The sequence below is a fragment of the Protopterus annectens genome, chromosome 13.part0, assembly GCF_019279795.1.
Source record: "Protopterus annectens isolate FY-2018-M chromosome 13.part0, PAN1.0, whole genome shotgun sequence".
Classification (NCBI taxonomy): Eukaryota; Metazoa; Chordata; order Ceratodontiformes; family Protopteridae; genus Protopterus; species Protopterus annectens.
Genome location: NC_056747.1, coordinates 183,959,621 through 183,967,757, shown reverse-complemented (window position 1 = coordinate 183,967,757; position 8,137 = coordinate 183,959,621).

Below are 8,137 nucleotides of genomic sequence, written 5' to 3'. Positions count from 1 at the left end.
TCTAGATGTGTTCCAAATACTGTTACTGTTACAGATATAAACTTTAGCAAGCCGGAAAATGCCAAAAAGTAGGCGGCAAAGCAGTAAAACTTAACAAAAAATCAGAAGAAAATACTTAAAATCACAGAAGTGGCTCCTTTTCTTCTGTCAGCGTTTTCGCCCCTTGGTAGGTGCTTCAGCAACAACTAGCAAGCTTGAAAAGACGCCAAAACCACGAGGCAGCCGGGTTTTAAGAGAGACAGATCAAGGAGTTTTTTCTAGAACTTTAGAGAGAGGAGAAAGGATGGCAATTGGTCTAAAATTAGTGATGTCTGAGGAGTTACCTCCTTTATGTATTGGTAGAGTGAAGAATTGTTTCCATACAGAAGGACTTTGAACTCTGAAATGGAGCAGTTGATTAAGATAGATACAGGGAGAGCAAGAGAGTCAGCAGCTAACTGAAGGAAAAGGGAAGAAATATTGTCGGTAGAAGCTGAGCAAGGTTTGGGTTTAGAGAGTAGGGATTTGATGTAGCTAGTGGGTACAGGTTTGAGGGAAAAATAATTTGATGAGAGTATAGAAGGATTTGATAGAGAGTGGTTTGAAATATTATTAAAGGAAGATGAATTGGTACTGGAGTTAAATAGTTTGGCTATAGAGTCAATGAAATGTTTTGAAGGTGGAGGCAGTATCTTTGGGAGTGTTATCAGGACAAGGACTGGGGGAGCAGGGACCACCAGGATGTAGTATGTGATTTAAGGAGTTCCAAAATTTTGCGGGGTTAGATTTCAAGGCTGAGGTTGGATTATAGTAGAAGTCTCTTTTATCTTTATTAATACGCTTTTTGGTCTGATTTCTAAGTTCTTTGTATTTTAGCAAGTCTGCAGGGAGCTTTGTTTTGGTCGATGTTTTCAATGCTCTGTCTCTATTTTTCATTAGGATGTGGGTGGAATTTGATAGCCATAGAGATATATTAGATTTAATATAGACTGTGCGAAGTGGGGCAAATGAGTCAAGAATACTGAGAAAGGTGGAGTTGAAAGACAGGACAGCATTGTCAAGGTAGAGTTGGGTAAGGAAATTCCAGTTACCTTTAGAGAGAAGAAATTTAAAGGTGTCAAGGTGGAAGTTAGTAAGCTTGCGGCATGTGATAAATCTATGCTGTTTAGTAAAGTGAGGGATATATCTAAGTACTTTTATTGGGGAGTGATCACTTAGTGTGTTGGGAAGGGTTTCAGGATTGTGATATTTAGAGGGATGAGAGACTAAAATCCATTGATAAGGGTGCTGTGTGTATGAGAGTTGTTGGTATGGGTGGCATCAGTGATAAGTTGTGTAAAGCTGTACAAGCTGATGTGTAAGGAAGAATTTGGGGTACAGACTGACATCGATATCAACATTGATGTATGAGTGGTACTCATGTTCCTGCCAAGTTCCTTGGATGGTCTTTCCCAGGTAATGCTCCCCCCCACCCTATCTGGGAAGCTTCTGTGGTCACTATAGCTACTAGTTGAGGGAGAGTGAACAGCCTGCCTAGAGTTTTTTTTTTAGCCTGCCTAGAGTTACCTGCATGGATTGAAGCCACCAGCGTAGGTCTTTCTTGCAGGACTCTGTAATGAAGATCTTCTGGGACATGGGTAACTCCTGGATGGACCATTGAGTGAAGAGTAGCCACTGTAGGACTCTCATATGTAGATGTGCCAGAGGTACTAATGTTATAGCACCTGCCATAGTGCCTAAGACCTTTAGAACAAACTTTGCCTGTACTTTCTTTTCAAGAGCAAGATGGACACTTGGTGCAGTGTCTGTACGCTGTCATGAGGCAGTTTTGCTACCATGCATCCTGTGTTTAAGTGTGCTCCTATGAATGTAATATGCTGTGATGGCAACAAGGAAGATTTTTCATAATTTATGGTAATGCCCAGTTCTGAGCATAGATGAATGGTGGTGTCTCTTGCTTTGGTTAGTAGATGCTTGGTGATGGTGGTCAGGAGCCAGTCATCTAAGTACGGAAACCCCTGGAATCCTAGACAACTCAGGTGAGCCATGACTACTGTCATGCATTAGGTAAACTCTCTGGGGGCTGTAGTGAGACCAAAGGGCAAAGCTCAGAATTGGTAATGACTGGCTCCCAGCCAGAAGCATAGATATCTCCTGGATCACCTGCCCATTTTTATATGGTAGTATGCATCCTGAAGATCGATTGAGCATATCCAATTGTCTTGTCCCAGAAAGGGGAGTATAGACTGCAGTGTCACCATCCAGAACTTTGTTTTTTTTATGGACTCGTTCAGCCTGCTAAGATCCAAGATGGGTTGCCAGTCCCTTGTTTTCATTGGAACTAAAAAGAACCTTGAGTAAGTTCCAGATCCGATTTGGTCTGCGGGGACTTCTTGGATGACCGTGGGGACCCTTCTGAATCATCAAAGTCCATATTTGAAGTGACAGACTCCTCAGGGTAGTCTAGATGTTTCCTCTTACATGTTCTCTTCTGAGGGACCTCTCTGGAGGGGTCCTCTAGGAAGGTTTCAGAAGAGAGTGACTCGCACAATGGGGCATACTGGAGCACTGGTTCTCTACGCCTGGGGGGAGGGATGGTAGAGAGGCAGACACAGGTACATTTGGGGGAAGAGTGCTTGGATCCGAGAGTGGAACCATCAGGGGTGACAGCACACTCCTCATGACCTCAAAGGCACCATGACCCTGGCCCAAGGAAGCCTCCAGTTCCAAAGAGCCAGGAGACATCTCCTGTACTAAGGAGATGTGCTCCGAGGCCGATGTAGGCACCAAGCTCACCCGCGCCAATGCCAGATTCAGATCTGACAAAGGTCCAATCCAACTCTCTTCCCCGGACCCAACGGGGGAGTGTCGGCTGCCAGACCATTCGACAGAAGATGACACCAAAGAGGTCGGAGCAGAAGTTAGGATCAAAAAACCTGGGGTAGGTCTCAGACCAGACGGTTCCACCACAAACACATCTAAGCACTCCGGCTCTGAAACCACTCAGGTTGGAGGAGCAATAGAAGGGGCAGTGGCAGTTGTCAGTTCCAATTCCTTCTGGGTTGGACTCGAAAGGATCTTGGCCAGAGCTGGAGTCTGAAGCAACCTCTTGACCACTCACTCTACGTCATCATCCGACAGACTCCTGGAGGATCAAGAGGATGGGTTGAGGATTTGACGCTTCCAGCCATCGACTGCAAAATAGGTGACTGTGGAACTGAGGATATCGGCTCCAAGGTTGGGGATCGGCTTTATCTATGGCTCCTAGTCGGTTCCAATGAAACTGGTGGAACCGAAGGAGTTGTCTTTTCAGGCCCGAAAGCCTTCAGATCTGAAGTCATGTCTTTAGCTAGCTTCTTTACCGGCTCAGAAGTAGGAGCTGAAGAAGATGCTCTCTTAATTGACTTATCTGATTTTGGGAATTGAGAAGATTTGGTGGAGGTCTGGCTCCCTTCTAGTGCCGCAGAAAGAGGAACTTTAAGCAATCCCCTGACTATAAGCTTGTTTTAGTATTCCAACAGGACCCTGGAACTAAAACTGTGACAAATGGAGCATGAGTCTTGAAGGTGTACTGTACCCACACAGTAGACACAACTAGTGTGCCTGTGGGTTAATGACATTTTTTGTGAACAGGAATCACACACTTTTTGAAGCCTGACTGCTTCACGTCTTTTCCTTCCTTGGACACAATGGTAAGCAACAATAACAACAAACACTGCCCAGGAAACTAGTAATAATAGCAAGGTTAACTATGAAAAACTATCAAAACTATTTAACACACCGCACTAGTAATGAGTAGCTGTAAATATATATTTTCTACTTTGCTTTTTTTTTTTTTTTTTTTGAACAGTCATGTAGGGAAGAGAAAAAGGCTACAGGAGAGGTCTCTAAGTAAAATGACGGTCTCCTCTAGCCAGAGGAGACCTCTCTAATTTAAACAACAAAATCTCTTTAGGAAGGGGAAGGAAGTAGAAAGGGGAGCTCTCTAATTTAAATGGGCTAAGGAAAGAAAAAGGCGAACCCTCTAACTTAAAGGGGATCATTAAAGATAAGAGAAAGTTTTTAGTGAAAACGGGATAGGGAAGGAGCTGTAGGCCAACAAAAATGACTGCCAGCCACAAACAAATACAACAAGTGAAAAACTAGTAATTCACCACAAGGTGAGACCTAAAACAAACTAACTACAACAACAATATTTATCCAAAAATATTATGGAAAGACAGAATAATATTGAAAAACTGTTTTCACTTAGCCTGAGCCTAGTGAGAAGCACCCAATCTAGTTTAGCAGCAAACGAGATCTGGGTAATCTTCCCTGAGCATGATGGGATAGGGTATAGCCTCGAGCCAGTGGAGCTCTCGAGCTTTAATAATAGGCAGAGTCGGAACCAATGCTTAGTTCTAAACCCACTCAACCAGCAAGAATGAAGGTGAAATGGGACAACATAACATTAATGGTTTCATTAGTAATATGTTGAGAGAATGTTTTCCAGCAGAGGTAAGTTATCCCCTGTGGAAATGTAGATTGCTACAATTGTGATGGTGATACAGGTGTTAAGTACAAGGTTGGCTGTCAGTATTTCAGCAGCGGAAAAGGACGGGATAGTTTTATTAGGAGTTGTCAGAGTAAGGTGGTTAGAGTAAACAATGGCAACTCCACTACCCTTTTTCTTTTGACGGTCAAGGTGCAGTATACTATAGCCAGGAGGGAGAAAGTCTTTGTCATGGTGTTGGGGTTTTAGCCAAGTTTCTGTTAGGGTGATAACATCAAGAATGTGGCTTGAGATCCAAGCATGGAGTTCACTAACCTTGTTTAATATATTTCTAGTGTTTATTGAGTAAAAGGAGATTTGTTTGTTTTTGGGGGGCAGAGTTGTATAGGTTAGTGAGAGTATAATTATCAGTGGAGTTGTGTTGAGTGGGACCTGGATTGGGATGAATATCCCCTGCAAGTAGAAGAACATTCGGGTAGTAGTGGCAGTTATATTTGTAAAAGTTAAAGATAAAATACTTTGTTTTATTTTTAGGGAATGTGGTGTAGGTGGGGGGAATTTTGATTTTAGGAAGAGGAGTTTCAGTAGAAAAGATAGAAGTGAAAGTAGTAAATTAATGCTAAGAAAATGAGGTATCACTAGTATAAGGTATTGTAGGATCTTTGAGAATAGGAGATAACTGTATATTAAGTGAAGTGAGAGTGTGAAGGAGGAGTAATGGAGGTAGTACAAGAAAAAAGGGTAGTAGAGAAAGGCATGATGGATAAGAGTATTAAGTGCTAGAGTACTGAAACTGGTAATTGGGGAGTGAGTAGTAGATTTATTTTGCTGGTAGGTATGAGTGAGTGTGTTGCTTAGGTGGTGTTTGAGTAGGAGAGTAGGAGTAATGTGGGTAGTGGAAGGAGAAGTAATAGTTTGCTAGGGTAGTGTGGAAGAGGGGAGGGATTAGTTCTGGTTTGTGTGGAGAACAGGAAGGGGAAGTAAAGTGCAGCATTGGTGTTAATAATGGTTATGTATAAAGGAAATGATATGGGGGTGGGTGGAGAGCAAAGTGAGCCTGGGCATAGCGAGGGTGAACGGAGCAGGACTACACCTGAGATGCAAGAATAGATGCAAGAAAGCTCACAAAACAATCAATGTAAGATATATGTAGAATATATGCAGGACTTTACAGAACAAAACTAATATCTTTATTGCCTACAAAGTGCTGTTTAGCCAATTCAGAAACCTTGTGCTGTGCATTTATACTTATGCTAACTTTAGTGTGTTTGGCTTAGCTGGGAGTCAGGAACAACTACTAAAAGGGTATGTGAGTGTATATTAAGGAATTTTGTAATTAAAGATTACAAGAAATGCTAGTTTGTGAATGGGGGTGGGGGGGGCAGCTGCCGTTCTTGGCCTACAGTTAACAAAATACACTATGAACTTAATACAGTGATAAGCTCAAAATATTGTGGAATTCATGTGCACCTACAATGCTTTTTTTGTCCTTTTTCTTTCAGGATGATTGTTTCCTTTTATTGTTTAGTAGCCAGGTTCATGAAGTTGCTAGACCAGGTAAACACTGCCGTGGACTAGTAGAAGGAGAATGGCTGGGAAACCTGTTCACAGGGGCTGTGGAGATCTAAAAATAAGATTGGAGTAAGAAACAACTGCAGTTAGTAGGGTCACTGAAGAAGATGGAGGGAAGTACAGGAGAGACAAAATACCATAGCAGAGAAATGCAATCATGAAATATGAAACAAAAACATTACTATCAGCGTAGAGTGCAATTCTAACATTTAGTAGAAGTGTAAAGCATATTAATGAATAAATGCAGCACAAATAGATGAGAGCAATACTAATATGTGATAAACTGCCCACATATGCAATATTAGCATTAGTATGTGCACATGGTATATAGAATGTAGCACGCAGGTCTATGAAAACAGTACAGGAGTCACCCGCCACATATTAGCTAAACAGAAGAAGGGAAACACTCCCAATTGTTCACTAGACAGTGTACTATGTGTTAATACAGCCTTAAATGCCTTGGAAGCCTAGAAATCTTAGTCCTCCAAATATAGGCTTAAAAACACATTGTTTGAATCATAAATAGCAAACTATTTTCAATGAAACAGACTTAAGGTGGCTTTTCATAAGATCGCAGCAATAAATAAGCAAAATACAGATAGTTTCCTGCAAGACTCCACATTATGTTTAAGGAGAGTATTTGGAGAGCATCATAGAGTGAACACAAAGTTTTATGGGCATATACAGGACCATGATTGGTTAAGGTGTTGTTTAAGCAGTGGTTTAAAACTACTGAGTTTGTTGGGGAGTTTATTTGCATGGGGATACTATTCCAGAGTTTAGTAATGTAGTGGGAGTAGGGTGGGTCTCCTGCAACATTATTTGACTTATTTGTATGCAATAGGAATGTGTTACTAGAATGGAGGTCCCTTGCTGGAGAGTAGGGTAGTAATAAGTTTTGTAGTGCAGGGCATTTTTCTGGATAATGAATGAGTTTGTGTGCTGTAGTTAGCTGTGAATATGTTAGACAGTTGTGCAGTTCAAGTCAGTTTAATTGCTTTAAGCTATGACAATGGTAGTTCCTATGAGGGAGACTGATGACAAATTTAGCTATTTTATCGTAGCTGGAGGAAATTTCTTTCTTTGAGTATTGTTCGTTTCTTGGGATAGGAGCTGCATGTTTGAGGGTTGACAATAAGAAGGTGGTGGCTAGAGTTTTTCTTGCAGTATCTGTAAGGAATCCATAGATCCTATAAAGGTAGTTTCTGGTGTAGATTTAATGGTGTGCAGTATATGCTGATCATATTTCAGACTGTCATCTATTATAACGCCTAGTAGTTTACTGTGAGTTACAGTTTCAGTAACATTATTATATGCTGACTTTATGGTAAAAAATTGCTTTTGATTTTGGCAACTTTCTGAGGTGAAAAGCATTAACAGTTTTCTTGGAGTTGAGTAGGTTTGATTCTTTGAGCCAGGTCTGCACAGAGGAGAAAGTTTTTTGGTTAATGTCTTGGAGCTTATTTATTGTTGAGGCACCACATATTAATGTGTCATCTGCATACTAAACTAAACTAGCATGGTGAGTGGAGGTGTGGAGGTTATTAATAAATACATTAAATAGTAGAGGACCCAGGATAGAGCCCTGAGGGACACCTATAGTAACTGGTTGAAAGGATGAGTAGGTCAGTTGCCATTTAATGGCTTGTTGCCTTCTAGACAGGTAACTAATGAACCACAAAAAGGAGTATTGTGAAAGTCCTCTCGAGGAGAGTCGAATGAGCAATTGCTGCTGCGAGACACTATCACATGCCTTTGACAAGCGTAAGACCATGGTGGACACAAGCAGACCATCATTTCTATGTCGGTTTATTATATCGGTAAAATGTAGTAGAGCAGTAGTGGTGCTGTGCTGGGGCCTAAAGCCATGCTGTGTTTTGAGGTTAGGTGTTGCATCAGCTGCAAATGGATGCATTTCACTAATATTTTGGAGAGGGGAGAGAGAATCGCTATTGGTCTGTAGTTATTAGACTCTATAGTGTGCCCCCTTTGTGCAGTGGCATGATGCAGGATTTATTCCACAGTGATGGGAAGTATCTTTCTGCTATGGACCTATTAATTAGTATGGACACAGGGAAGGCTATGACTTCTGCA